The following is a 15,747-nucleotide window of genomic DNA, read 5'->3' as shown; positions in this document are numbered from 1 at the left end:
TAATATTGCCCTTATTGGCAGAGAGGTTAGGAAATATCTAAAGGTGGTATTAAATATGTTCAGAAAGCCTGTGAATCTCAGGCGAACAAGTCAAATTATAACATGGTGGATTATCTGAATGACCTAAGGGAAGGCTGCTTAGAAACCTATAATGTAATTATTCAAGGTCAAAGGGACAAGTATAAAAGAAGAATACATTCCCAGATATACTGCTGATATAGCAAAGCGTAGAATTTAGTCTGTATTTCGCTGACCACGTTGCTACATTTGAGGATGATAGAGAAAATGTAGGTGATGGTGTTGCTGAATAGATATAGAATATATGTACATAGAACTTGAGAAGGATATACTGAAGTTAGAAGCAGCTAGACTGATGAGTACTGAATTGCTAAATAAGGGACAGAGATTAAAACTAGCAAAAGAAACCCATGGTCCATGGACAGCAAAATAACTGAAGAACCAAATCAATTTGTGGCAAACAGGATGATACATAAGATAATCACAGGAAATGTGTAGTTGTTTGAAAGACCTGGAAATGAGGACTGTGTACAGATCCTGAAAATAGAATACATTGAAAACCTAGGTTGTTTGCTAGAAACAGGCTGATTGTAACAAAATGATCTTAGCAACAAAAAAGAAGCTTAGACTCAAGAGTTAAACGTTGGAAGACAATCCTGCAAGTAAATGACAAACAAAAAATGTAAGGAACAGATATACTTAGAAAAATAAAATTCCAAGGCCTCCCTGGAGGTGCAAGGGGTAAGCACAGCACTGTGAAGCTATCCGAAGCCTCTGCAGCATGAGTTTGTTTCCCCAGCCACTGCCCAGAGAGATACCCACATGGCACAGCAGACCTCTCCAGTCTCGCCGACTGCTCCCCTCAGCTGTGTATTTCAGTTCATCTGCCAGTTCTGCTCCCCACTCTGTCTCTGGTGAATCCTCTCACCCCCTGCAACTCTGCCTGTACCCCAGTTCTTGAATGCATAAATAAATAAATCTTTTAAAAAAAAGAAAAATAAACTTCCAATTAAAAAAGACAATAAGAGATGAAACAGACATTACATTATGATTCAAGACCTAATACAACATGAAGAAACAGCACTCATAAATATATATGCACAGAATGATGGAGCTCTGAGATAATAAGACAATTACCTTTTTTTTTTTTTTAAGATTCATTTATTTATTTATGCAAGCACTGGGTACAGTCAGAAGTGCGGAAGGGTGAGAGAATTCACCAGAGCCAGAGCGGGGAGGAGAACAGGCCGACTGACGAAGCACACTGCTGAGGGGAGCAGTGGGCGTGGCAGGAGAGGTCTGCGCGCCATGTGAGACCCTTGCCCGCGGCCGGGGATCGAACCGGCGCTGTAGAGGCTGCGGGCAGCTTCGCAGCCCAGCGCTCAACCGCTGCGCCACCAGGGGAGACCTAAGACAATTACTAATAGAACCAAAGAGAGATATTTACAACAACACAATAGTAATAACAGATTTTATTATTCCACTTACAACTATGACTAGATCAAGAAAAGAGAGAATAAATAAGAAATTAATATTTTTATTTTATTTTTAAAAATGTCACTTGTTAACTATTTCATGAATTTTTTTAAATTTTATTTTTATATTCCCCATACAATTGCAACCCCCTTATTTTGACCCCAACCCCTCGTTTCCCCGCCCCTCCATAGTGTGTCTCTGGTTCATAGTTGTTTGTTGGTTTTGATTTTTTCTTTCTTATATTCTTTTTCCTGGTCCATATTTAGGTTTTCTAGATTCCCACTATGAGTGAGACCATCCGGTATTTTTCTTTTTCTTTCTGGCTTATTTCGCTGAGCATGATCCTTTCCAGCGCCATCCATGTTGCTGCAAATTGCATGTGTTTATCTTTTTTGAATGCTGAGTAATGTTCCATGGTGTATATGTACCACATCTTCTTGATCTAGTCATCTATTTTTGGGCATTTGGGATGTTTCCAAAGCTTAGCTGTTATAAATTGTGCTGCTATAAACATAGGGGTGCAGGTGCTCTTTGGAATTAATGAGAAATTAATATTTTTAAATGAAGAACTAGGGCAAATAGTTTTAACAGACATCTACAGAACACTCAACCCATAAAATTTGTTGTGTAAATATTTTTCTCAAGGGTACATGGAGCTTTTTCAAGAATAGATCATATTTTGTGACACAAATCAATTATTATCAATAAAACTACAAATATCAAACTCACACCAAGTACTCACTGTGACATAATACCATAAAAAAAGGACAAACTGTGAATACATGGAGACTAAATAATATGTTGCTTAGTAGATATTGGATAAAAGAGGAAATTAAAACATAAATGAAAATATAACTTGTAAAGAATAAAAGTGAAGGTATACCAGTGAACAGTGAAGACTACCAGCATATAAGGCTTATAGCAAAAGCAGTTTTAAGAAGGAAATACTTGCAATACAGGTTCTTAATGCAATACATTCAGAAGCAAGGAAAATCATGAATAAATAACCAAAAGTTACACTTACAGGAATCTGAAAAATAAGAACAAAGAAGATTCAGATTTAGTAGAAGGAAGAAAATAATAAAAATTAGTGGAAAAAGAAGTAAAATAAAGGTGAACAAGCCTATAAAAAGATTAATGAAAGTAAGAGTTGGTTTTTTTGAGAATCTAATCAAAATAGATAAACCTTAAGCTAGACTAACAAAGAAAGCAAGAGAGAAAACATCAATAGACACAGTCAAATATGAAAGGACAAATTGCCACAGAGAGCACAGAAATACAAAGATCTAAGAGATTACTATGAACAACTATACGCCAATGAATTTGATAACCTTCAAGAAATTGATACGTTCTAGATCAATATATTTTACCAAGACTAACCAGGAAGAAACAGAAGAAGGGAATGAATCAATCACAAGATTAAACTTGAAATAGCAATAAAAAAAATTCCCCGATACAAAAATATAAGGCTCAAGACTTTACAAATGAATTTTATCAAACCTTCAAATAATTAATGTTCGTCTTGCTCAAATTGCTTTTAAAAATACATGAAGAGGGAACATTCCTTAATATATTTTATAATACCAACATTACTGTACTACTAAAATCACATAAAGACAGCACTAGAAAATTATAGATCAACATCCTTGATGGATATTGATGCAAAAAACTTCAACAAAATAGTAACAAATTGAATTCAACAATAGACAAAGATTATACATCACCATCAAGTTAGATTGATCCCAGGGGTTCAAGGATGGTTTAATATATTTAAATCAATCAATATAATACATTATACTAACAAAAGTACAGATAAAAATCATGATATTATCATGAGATCCAGGGAAAGCAACTGATTTGTTAGCAGCATAATCACTGTTGGTTAGTTAAGTAGCAATGACTTCAGAGAAAATCATTAAAGTAGTGGTATTGGAAAAGAGAAAAAATGGTAAATTTACTTAAGTGAATGAAGAAGAGAGGAAGGGGAAAGGAGAGGTGAAAGGAGGACAATGAGGGGGAAATTTTGAAGTTATGTCTCCCCACAGAATGCCACGATTTGCTTTTTAATGTTTTAGCTGATATTAAGTGGAATGACTGATTTTTCCAGAAAGGAGAGATTGGGATCATATTTTGTCATTCTTTGTCATCAAACACATTCTTCATGTAGTACTGATGATGGTGATGGTGCCTGTGTATTTTCCTTTGTCATACAACATTGTTTGCATTCAAACTAAAAGGAGTTTATATATATATATATATATATAATGAAGCTGTATCAAAGGTCTCAACTTCAAGTCATTAAAATCTATCTTTTTCCATTAAAAAAAGATAGGGTGGATAAACGCTGCATTTCATAAAACTAAATAAATCGCAGTCTACCAATGAAGCAAAGGTGTTGTAGAAAAAAAAATAGAAAGACGCTCTTCAGGTCTGATTGCTTTTAGTTATGGGGAAAAACCAGTAAGTGTCAGAATAAAAATCTAGATTTTCAGGACAAAAACAAAACCTACAGTCTAAGGAAGCCCAAATTTCAATGATCAAAACTGGCAGCACAAAGACAAAGCACCCTTTCAACTTGTATATGACAGCTTGGATACCATTACATATGTACATATACAATGTTGAGGAGTTTACAAAAGATTTACAATAAAAATATATAAAGTACAACAAACTTTAAGTAACTATTTGGTCTATAAAATGAAGATTAATGATTAAACAAAATCTAACAAACTAAGCACTTTTCTAAAAAATAGCTTTTATTCAATTGTGTCTAATGTAGCATTAATTTTTGTTGCACTTTAAAACCAGCTAATCACAAAACAACCAAAAATATATGCATGAATTACACATATGTATAATCACATATGTATGCGATATGTATGTGTGTATAATTACATCTGGCATGATGAAAACAATACTTATAAAAGGTTTCATGTTTCCATTGCATTGAATATTAACATAATGACATCAAACCTTCCACAGAAATAAAACAAATTTTAGGGAAGATGCAAATTTGTACCTCTTCCAAAAGATGAGGAAAAAGGCAATCTTGTTTCCCTCTTGCAGATCTATGCTAAAATTGAACCTCATCTAATAGCCCTTTATAATTACATTTGGCAAATAGTGTCATGTGTTAAAATTCTCCAAACTCTATTTGACAGACCCATGCAGCCATTCTAACCCTGATGTTTCCAAATGTATACTTTTCTTTTTTTTCCATAAAGCAAAAAGGTTAGAAGGTGAGTTTGAATCAAGTCAAATAACTGATAAAAGCAAATCTCTTGTGATGGGCAGGCCTCAAAAGCTTGTTGAAGGCTGTTTCAACTAAACATTGATTAAAAGAATGGATTCTTATCTGATGTTTATCCAAACTTATCTGAAATTGAACATCTTTGTTCTAAAAAACCGGGCTAAAAATCTGACTCTGATTTTGGTGCTTTAGTTCATAATAGGTCACAAGTATCAAATAAAATCGCCCAACTATGAATTGGAGATATGGCTAGGAAGAAAAGCTGTGAGATTAGAAATTGAAACTGTCAGAACTCTGAAAATGTTTAGGGGCAATGAATCTCAATTTGGGGGAATATATATAAATATAAAATTAGAATGAAAGAAGACAATCAATGTGTTTGAAAATACAATACAAATGTTTTTTTATCATGTTATTGTGTTATGTGTTGTCGGCTCTTAATCAGGAGCTAAACTATTTTGAAATTTCATATAACGCTAAAAGAGTATGAGGTTTTTGTGTTCACCAAAAGAAAACAAGAATGACTTCTGCTTCTGGGAATATATTATTCCCACTGAGCACAGGCAGTAAACCTTGACCTTATAAGTAAAACAAACATAACAAAGATGGAGAGAAGAAAGTGGACTGGTCCTTTGTTAAAAAGTAAAACGGGCACAGCCATTAATTGGCAGCATATTTATACACCATCTTTGCTTTCGACACTGCCATTCTCAAGCTGGTTAAAATAGCCCTCTCCAAAGCAGCTTTCCATGTGAGCACCCTGAATACAGCAACTGGCTCCCCTATCTAAGAAATGACCTGCTTTATGGAAGCCACAGAAAAAAAAGAAAGTGAAATCTGGATCCTTCTGAAGTGATTTAATTCCTGGCTTTTCTGTGGTGGTATCAGAAGAGGTTGTTAGCACACAAATGTTCGGATGTCGTCTTCTTCAGCATGTGTTTGTTTTCCGTATTTCTTTCTCAGTAGTTCATCTGCTCAACACTGTCCACAAAGCAATCCTGAATATCTAGGTATCTTTATAAAGAAAGAGCAGAAGTATGACAACTCAAGAAGTAAAGTTTGGGGCTATCTGTACTCTAGAACACACCCAGGAACGTTAGGGTATTAATTTAACTCCTCAGGCCCATAAAATGTACTGAATAGTATAATTATTTATTATTATGCATTGACATCCAATCATTGAATGAATGTAGTTTAGTCCATACATAACAAAATATTTTATAAGTAAGCTCTTTATAAAGTTATTTATAACTGGAAAAATGTGTATAATATTATAATATTGTGAAAAAAGGCAGAATATAAGTTATATGTATAATATTACCACAACATATTCATAGAAAAATATGTTTTTAAAGATTTATTTATTTATACATACAAGAACTGGGGTATAGGCCAGAGGTTTGGGGGATGAGAGGATTCACCAGAGACAGAGAGTGGGGAACAGAACAGGGAGACTGACTGAAATACACTGCTGAGGGGAGCAGGGGGTAAGACAGGAGACGTCTGCTGAGCCATGTGGGTCAGCTCCCTGGCCAGGGATCAAACTCATGCTGCAGTGGCTGAAGATAGCTTCATAGAGCTGAGACTTTAACCACTGTGCCACCAGGGAGGCCTACATCAGGACAAATTTAAAGGGCATTATGCCACTGGAAAAAAAAAAAAGAAAGAATAGCCAATCTCCAAAGGTCAGATACTTTATCATTTCATCTATATAACACTCTCAAAATGAGGAAGATGGAAAACAGATTATGGCTTTCTAGGAGTTAAATATGATATAAGAAGGAATGGGTGTCACTATAAGGGATTAGCATGAGGGAGATCTTTGTGGAACAATTTTGTATTTTTCCTACAGTGTTGATTACACAAATCTACACATCACACATTGACATAGAACTTGTGGATTGTGATGGTTAATGTATTGACTTGACTAGACACAGGGTTCCCAGATTAAACATTATTTCTGGGTGTTTCTGTGAGGGTGTTTCTGAATGAGAATAGGATTTGTAGATTGTCCTGTCCAATGTAAGGTGGAATCCATCCCTTTATTCTTACCTCATCAATTGAGCTAGGTCATCTCATCTTCTCTGGCCCTTAGACCAGGATTGATATACCACCAGCTCCCTGGCTGGTAGGCCTTCAGACTCAACCTGAATAACGCCACCGGTTTTTCTGGGACTTCTTAGGCTTCATAATTATATAAGCCAGTTCTTCATAATAAATAAGCAGGGCCTCCCCTGGTGGCGCAGTGGTTGAGCGCTGGGCTGCGAGGCTGCCCGCAGCCACTGTAGCGCTGGTTCGTTCCCCGGCCGCCGGTGAGGGTCCCCCCCCCACAAAATAATAATAATAATAAATAAGCAATATTATGGTTCTGCTTTTCTGGAAAATACTGACTAGTACCCACATATAGTAAACAAAATTGATGTTCTGATTTTGATATTGTATTATAATTGCTTAAGATGTAACCATTGGGATAACAGGGTAAAGGGTACAGAGAATTTATCTTTACTATCTATGCAACTTCCTATTAATCCATATTTATTTCAAACTGAATTTTTAAAAAAGCCATACATTTAAAAGTTTTATGAATGCCGATAGCGGAGAAAACATACATAACCATTTAAGAAGGCAAGAGATGTTTTCTTAATCCCAATTTTGAGATTTGTGCCACATTTCATTTAACCAAAACTTCAGTTCAAGATTATGGTTCTTACCTGCTACTGTTTAGAGTTGGAGGCAATGTTATTGGAGGATCATAAAAACGCAGAAAAGTAGCACAAACCTCCATTTCATACCCTGATCCATTGACACTTGTCCAGAGAATTTGTCTCAATAGAGTATGAAGCCTAAATTCATAGCATTTATTCATTTGAGTTAAATGTTTCTAGTAGGTGTGGGGCTTTCACATTTAAAAGATAGAGTTTATCTTCCTTAATGGCTTTATGGTCTTTAGACTATCTTTTCTGCCTGTGACCAATGGAACCACCACTATAGTATTACTAAGCGACTGCCCTCTAAGGACAGGTTCAGCAAAGTGTGTTGCATGATATAGAAACAGCATCAGGAACCTAAAGTAGAAGGGCTTATGCAAGAACTAAAACGTTATTTTTTCAAATACAAAAGATGTTCCAGGCTAAGCAATTTAGAGCTGATAATGTCAAACCAAGGTCACAAGTATGAATTTTTGTTTTTAAGATCTATCATCTTTTACATTAACTTCCACAATCAAGATTATCTGATCATTCAGTATTAGGGTTCTAGTTATCACATCTCCATTACTGGCAGGAAGCAGGAAATGGGAAAGAGAAAGACTGTCTATATCAAATGCTTTCTCTTTCTCAAGGAGAGTTCCTGGAAGTCCCATTCTATCTCTCACATTGTATCGGCCATTCAGTATAAAACTGGGTCCTTTTATAAGCTAAGAAGAGAAAATGGATATTATGCAAGCAGCTAACAGTCTTTTTCACATACAAAAATAATTATTGCCAACATTATGGTTGTAAATAAGCCCAAAGAATACCTAGTCAGTTAAGAAATACCATAATCGAGGGGGCGGAGCAACATGGCGGCGAGGAGACGCTGCCAGTAAGATCTCCCATTAAAAAAAGTTAATAGGGAGGAAAAGCGGCAGGTCCCAGTGAGAACTGGGACACGGAAGATAAACGGGTGACTCCAGCAAACTACCAGAAGAAGAAAGTGGCCATAAAAGAGGAATAGAAGGGAGGGAAGCGCAGAACCCTGCTCCCCTCCCCCGCCCACAGAGGCGGCACTCTCCGACCGGCAGAGAGGAGGAAAACAACAAACCAAAACGGCCAACAAGAACAAAGGACTAAGCAAGCGGGACTGTGAGTGGAAAGGAACTATTGCAGCCACCACACCCCGTGAACGGGAGCTGAGGCGAACCCTGCAGGATTCGCAGCAGCGGTGAGCGAACGGCTCCGGGCGCCATTAGAGGAGAACAAAGACCCCGGGAGACGCGCACACAGCCCGGGCTGCCGGTAAGCTTGCGCGGAAAAGCGGCGCACTTGGTGCGCTTGAAAAGCAAATGCAGACCTGGATCGCGGCTGCCCAGGTACCTGCGCCTGCGACCTAGGCTTGCGGGGAGACGCGCGGAGGTCCTCACTGAGGTGAAGGTCCCTCCCTGAGTAAGCAGGAACCAGGCGCCCAGGCACGGGAGCGGTGCAAAAGGCGCCATTCCCGCGCCACTGAACTGGGCTACAGCCCGCGTCCTGGAACTGAGGGCTTTGAACTGAGACCCGGGGCACGAAATGTCGGGGTGTGGGTTCTCCACGACGGTGGGGCACAAGGCAGACACAGCACCCCAAAGCTGTTGAGGTGTACCCTACCATTCCCGCTCTGTTCCCTGTCCCATGGGGTGGGGGAGGCGAAAAACAGCCCCCCAAGGACAATAGGAGAGATCTCCGGCGCCACCTAGCGACCAGGAAAAAAAAGTCACTAACACCCCATAGAACAGGAAATTTTTTAAGACTGCTTGAAAAGGGCAGAAGGCTTCTGGAGGACCCAGTGGCCAGCCGGGAAGTTAGCCCACGCCAGGCCCCTTCCGACCAGCAGTCTGAGCCCACAGAGGGAGCAGGCACCCACATCCGGGGCAGACCGGGTGCGCAGAAGAGTGTGCCTGAAACCGGAAGCGCACGGACTGCATCCCGCTTCGCCATTTGAGAACAGGGACATTTCTTCAGTAAAAACTGCCTAAAACCAGCAGAAAGCTCCCCCAGAAGACAGAGATGGCTCCTGGAAGAGCCAGAGGGGAGCGGAGAAGTTCACCCAAGATGCCAGTCAGTCCGAGAAACACAGTGTCCCAACGCATACGACAAATTAGAAAACAGACAGTAGGGAGTAGAAGAACCACACGCAACCTAACAACTCCTCAGGAAAGAAGCACACCACAAAAAGAAAACCACTCCCCAGATTGCAACGACAGCAACTTGGAAGAACTTCTGAGCCTTCCAGAAAGAGAATTTAAAATTGCCATGATTAAAAAAGTGATAGATCAGAAGAAGGAAATTGAGTCCCTAAAGAGGGAAGTAAAAGAAATGCAGGAGATCAAAGAATTAATGGAGGAACTAAAGAACTCTGGGAAAAGCAATGAAAGCAGAATAGGTGAAATGGAAGAGCGAATAAGTACTCTTGAAGACACAGAAATAAAAAGAACCAAAACAGAAAAGGAAAGAGAAGTACGAAGGAAAAAGAATGAAGAAAGACTTCGGGAACTATCTGACTCCATGAGGAAAGGAAATATAAGAGTTATAGGAATTCCAGAAGGAGAGGAGAGAGATGTAGGAACAGAGAAAATATTCATGGATATAATTGAAGAGAACTTCCCAAATGCGAAGAAGGAGCTGAAAATTGATATACAAGAAGCAAGAAGAACACCAAACTTCCACGACGAAAGGAAAAACACAGCAAGACACATAATAGTAAAGCTCCCAAGAATCCAGGACAAGGAAAAAATAATGAAGCTGACAAGAGGGAAGAAACAGATAACATTCAAAGGAAAACCAATCAGGCTGACATCAGACTTCTCTGAAGAAACACTACGGGCAAGGAGAGAGTGGAGGGACATAGTCAACAGACTCCAAGAAAACAGATGCCAACCAAGAATACTCTATCCCGCAAAGCTCTCTTTCCTCCATGAAGAAAGAATATGGACCTTCCCAGACAAAGAGAAACTCCGGAATTTCATTACGACTAAACCCCCACTCCAAAAAATAATACAAGGAATCCTAAAGCCAGAACCTCAGAGGGACGAATAACAACGAAAGAAGACCAAAAAAAAAAAAAGTTATTAAAAGAATAAATAAATAAAATCAAAGGAAAGACAAACACAATGGCAAATACAGATGCTAACATATCAATATTAACTCTAAATGTAAATGGACTAAACTCTTCAATAAAAAGACACAGAGTTGCAGCCTGGATTAAGAAACAAAACCCAACCTTTTGTTGTCTCCAGGAAACACATTTAGCTACAAAAGATAAAAATAGGCTCAAAGTCAAAGGATGGAAAACAATCCTACAAGCAAATGGGCCAAAAAAGAAAGCAGGAACAGCTATACTTATATCAGATAAAACAGACTTCAAGGGCCTCCCCAGTGGTGCAGCGGTTGAGCGCTGGGTTGCGAAGCTGCCCGCGGCCTCTGCGGCGCCGGTTCGATCCCCGGCTGCTCCTCGGCCACCGGAGGAGGGTCCCACATGGCGCGCAGACCTCTCCTGCCGCCCGCTGCTCCCCTCAGCAGTGTCCTTCGGTCCTTCTGCCTGTTCTGCTCCCCACTCTGGCTCTGGTGAATTCTCTCACCCTCCCGCGCTTCTGACTGTACCCAGTGCATGTATAAACAAAAACAAAACAAAACAAACCAGCAAAACAAATAAATAAAGCATGCCTCTATTAAAAAAATAAATAAATAAAACATAACAACTCTTGTTTTTTAAAAAAAAAAAAAAAAAAAAAAAAAAAAAAAACAGACTTCAAACCCAAAAAAATAAAAAGAGACCCCAATGGTCACTACATTATGATTAAGGGGACAATACTTCAAGAAGAAATAACACTCATTAACATATACTCACCAAACGAAAGAGCACCAAAATATATCAGACAACTGTTGTCCTCTCTGAAAACAGACATCAGAGAAAACACATACGTAGTGGGAGACTTCAACACACCACTATCAACAATGGATAGATCAACAAGACAAAAAATAAGTAAAGAAACTAAAGCTCTAAATAAGGACCTAGAGCATTTGGGCTTAACAGACATCTATAGAACACTAAACCCAAAAAAAACGGAGTACACATTTTTCTCAAGCGCGCACGGATCATTCTCCAGGATCGATCACGTACTGGGGCACAAGACAAACATCAACAGATACACCAAGATTGAAATCATACCAACCATCTTTTCTGACCACGAAGGCATCAAACTAGAAATAAATCATAAAAAGAAGGCAAGGAACTATCCTACCTCATGGAGATTAAAAGCCACACTACTGGAAGACCACTTGACTAACGAGGAGATCAAAGAAGAAATTAAAAAATTCTTTGAATTGAATGACAAGGAGGACACCAATATCCTAAATGTATGGGATGCAGCAAAAGCAGTGATAAGAGGAAAATATATAGCAATAGAAGCTCACATCAAAAAACAAGAAAGAACTCAAAGAAACAACCTAATCTCGAAGCTCAAAGATCTAGAAAAAGAACAACAAAAAAACCCCAAAACCAGTAGAAGAAAAGAAATAATAAAAAACAAAGCAGAAATAAATGAAATTTAAACTAAAAAAACAATCCAAAAGATCAATGAAACCAAGAGCTGGTTCTTTGAAAAAATCAATAAAATAGACAAACCCCTAGCCAGGCTCACAAAGGAAAAAAGGGAGAAAGCACAAATACACAGGATCATAAATGAAAGAGGAGAAATCACAACGGACACAGCAGAAATCAAAAGAATAATCAGTAACTACTATGAACAGTTATATGGAAACAAGTTCAACAATCTAGAGGAGATGGACAAATTCCTACAACTCTACAATCACCCAAAGCTAGATAAAGAAGAAATAGAACACCTAAACAGACCAATTACAAGCAGCGAAATTGAAATGGTAATCAAAAACCTCCCCAAAAACAAAAGCCCAGGACCTGATGGATTTACAAATGAATTCTACCAAACATTCAGAGACGAATTAGTGCCTATCCTTCACAAACTCTTCCAAAAAATTGAGAAGGAAGGGACAATACCAAACACGTTCTATGAAGCCAACATTACACTAATACCAAAACCGAACAAGGACAACACAAAAAAGGAAAACTACAGGCCAATCTCCCTAATGAACACTGATGCAAAAATCCTCAATAAAATTTTAGCTATCAGAATCCAACAATGTATCCATAAGATAATTCCCCACGACCAAGTTGGATTCATTCCAGGGGCACAAGGATGGTTTAACATCCGAAAATCAATCAACGTTATCCAACACATCAACAAAAAGAAATATAAAAACCATATGATAATATCAATAGATGCTGAGAAAGCTTTCGACAAAGTGCAACACCCATTCATGATAAAAGCCCTTGAAATTCTTGGGATACAAGGAACATACCTCAACATCATAAAGGCCATCTATGACAAGCCAACAGCCAGTATCATTCTCAATGGTGAAAAGCTGGAAGCAATTCCATTAAGATCTGGAACAAGACAAGGATGTCCACTCTCACCACTGCTTTTCAATATAATACTGGAAGTCCTAGCCAGAGCAATAAGACAAGAGAAAGACATCCAAGGAATCCAAATAGGAAAAGAAGAAGTCAAACTATCACTATTTGCAGATGATATGATAATATACATAGAGAACCCCAAAATCTCCACAGAAAAACTAATTCAACTCATCAATCAATTCAGTAAAGTGGCAGGATACAAAATCAACACACAAAAGTCAGTAGCCTTCCTATACACAAATAATAAATCTGAAGAAGAAGAAATCAAAAAAACCATCCCTTTTATTATCGAAACAAAAAAAATCAAATATTTGGGAATAAATCTAACAAAAGAGGTAAAGGACCTATACAAAGAAAACTATAAAACACTGTTAAAAGAAATAGAAGAAGACACAAAGAAATGGAAAGACATCCCCTGCTCATGGATTGGAAGAATAAACATTATTAAAATGGCCATCCTACCAAAAGCAATATACAGATTCAATGCTATTCCAATCAAAATCTCAATGGCATTCTTCAAAGAAATAGAACAATTATTGATGAAATTCATATGGAATCACCAGAGACAATAACAAAAACAAAGAGAAACCCCACCAACTGGGAAAACATTTTTGCACCCAACACTAATGATAAAGGACTGATCACAAAAATCTGCAAAGAGCTGATGAGACTCAGCAACAACAAAGAAAATAATCCAGTCAAAAAATGGGCAGAAGAGCTAAAAAGAAACTTCTCTGAAGAGGAAATGCAAATGGCCAACAGACATATGAAAAAAAGTTCAACATCACTTGTAATCAGGGAAATGCAAATCAAAACTACCATGAGATACCATCTTACACCAGTGAGAATGGCACATATTAAAAAAACTAGCAACAACAAATGTTGGCGAGGGTGTGGAGAAAAAGGAACTCTGCTGCACTGTTGGTGGGAGTGCAAACTGGTCCAACCACTATGGAGAGCTGTGTGGAGATTTCTGGACCTACTAAACATAGAGCTTCCATATGATCCAGCAATTCCACTCCTAGGTATTTACCCAAAGGACACAGAAACATCAATTCCAAAGAGCACCTGCACCCCTATGTTTATAGCAGCACTGTTTACAATAGCTAAGCTTTGGAAACAGCCCAAATGCCCAAAAATAGATGACTGGATCAAGAAGATGTGGTATATATATAACATGGAATATTACTCAGCATTCAAAAAAGATAATCACATGCAATTTGCAGCAACATGGATGGCGCTGGAAGGGATCATGCTCAGCGAAATAAGCCAAAAAGAAAAAGAAAAATACCGGATGGTCTCACTCATAGCAGGAATCTAGAAAACTTAAATAAGGGACCAGGAAAATGAATATAAGAAAGTGAAAATCAAAATCAACAAAAAACTATGAACCAGAGACACTTTTTGGGGGGTGGGGGGCGGGAGGGGAAGGATTGGGGTCAGAATGGGGCGTTTGCAATTGTATGGGGGAATATAAAAATAAAATTTATTATTAAAAAAAAAAAGAAATACCATAATCTAGCAAAAAAAAAAAAAACAATCTGTCAATACAGAGAACAGACTCTGGAAGATTGCAGATTGGCAAGTGACAAACTAAGAGAAAGAGAAGATTGACATACAGTTGTTTGCAGTATCTAAAAATGTATAGCAGTTAAACCTGGACCCACAAAATGTGGTGCACCCAGCAGGCTGAACAGTGATTGAAAGGACCTTCAAGTTCTATAATAAAGAGCAGGATATTATTACTAGCAACAATATGTTGAGATTTTCTCTAAATTGAGTGGAAATATATAAAGGAGTGTTTCACTAAAAATAAACTAAGATACAATTATCTCCATTTTAAAGATGGAGAAACTGAGGCTCAATGAAATTAAGAGTGTTGGGCAAATTCACAGGGTATCAAATAGCACAGCCTAGATTCTTCATAGCCAGAAATCTATCCTACTGTCAGTTGCACAAATCATTACTTTAAAAATGTTTCATCTGTATGTTTAGTCTTGATATGAGGCATTTATTTCTCCTTTCTGGGAACATTTTTTTTTTCTTTTCTGGTTAGTTTAGAAAATTAATAATATTCAAAGCCATTGAAAGTATGATTTCTGAAAAAGAAAAAATACTGGGAGAATTGAGCCTGCTAGCCATTGGAGGTTTCATAGCCAGCTGAGTCTACCTCCAAGGGATCCATTTTACTCTCCAGAGAGGAAGAGCCCAGCTGCAGCCCTCCTCCAGCATTTTGTCCAGCTGCTCCAAAGTGCTTTGTTTGCAGGGGCAGCCATGGCCAGCTATTTCTACGAAAGATAAAGGATCCTGATTATGGCAAGTATTCCTGCTGCAAAGCATACCTTTTTGCAGTTGCTTGTTTGTTTTATTTAAAACTATTGACAGCTCTCAGCTTTCTCTGCTTCTATAAATAATCAGCCTTAATGATAAAGTATAACCTGCACATTCAAATGCACATTTGCTTCTATATATTTCTGTATCCTGAATAGTCACAGCTACAAAGACATCAGTTTTGAAAGGAGCATATGGTTCTGAACTTCATATTTCAAATCCACAATTCAACTTAAGAATTGAACATAATGTTTTCATTAACACTGATGATACATCAAACTGTTTCTTAAAAAAAATAATAAAACCTGGATTTGAGCTGTGAGGTTGGAGCTACTTAGAATTGAATTTTTATGTTGAAAAAATGATGTCTGACGGCAAGATAAAATATGCATAAAATATTCTCTAAATTCACAATGTTTGTGTTAAGGTCTTACAAGAAACTAGGG

General features: G+C 37.9%; 1 long non-coding RNA gene across 2 annotated transcripts in view; it reads left to right on the top strand.

The window, feature by feature from the left end:
• The window catches only part of LOC311187273, a 48,431-nt gene extending 33,954 nt beyond the window's left edge, over nucleotides 1-14,477 (top strand). Inside the window, exon 2 of one of the 2 annotated variants that reach the window (XR_014617108.1) lies at nucleotides 14,402-14,477. This is a non-coding gene — a long non-coding RNA (uncharacterized lncRNA). Of the gene's footprint in view, nucleotides 1-14,395 lie in introns of both variants that reach the window. The other variant, XR_014617109.1, reaches the window with a different exon arrangement.
• The last annotated feature ends 1,270 nt before the right edge of the window (nucleotides 14,478-15,747 follow it).

Source organism: Talpa europaea (genome assembly GCF_964194135.1).
Source record: "Talpa europaea genome assembly, chromosome: X".
In the NCBI taxonomy this organism is placed as follows: domain Eukaryota; kingdom Metazoa; phylum Chordata; class Mammalia; order Eulipotyphla; family Talpidae; genus Talpa; species Talpa europaea.
This window is presented reverse-complemented; position numbering and strand designations above follow the sequence as displayed.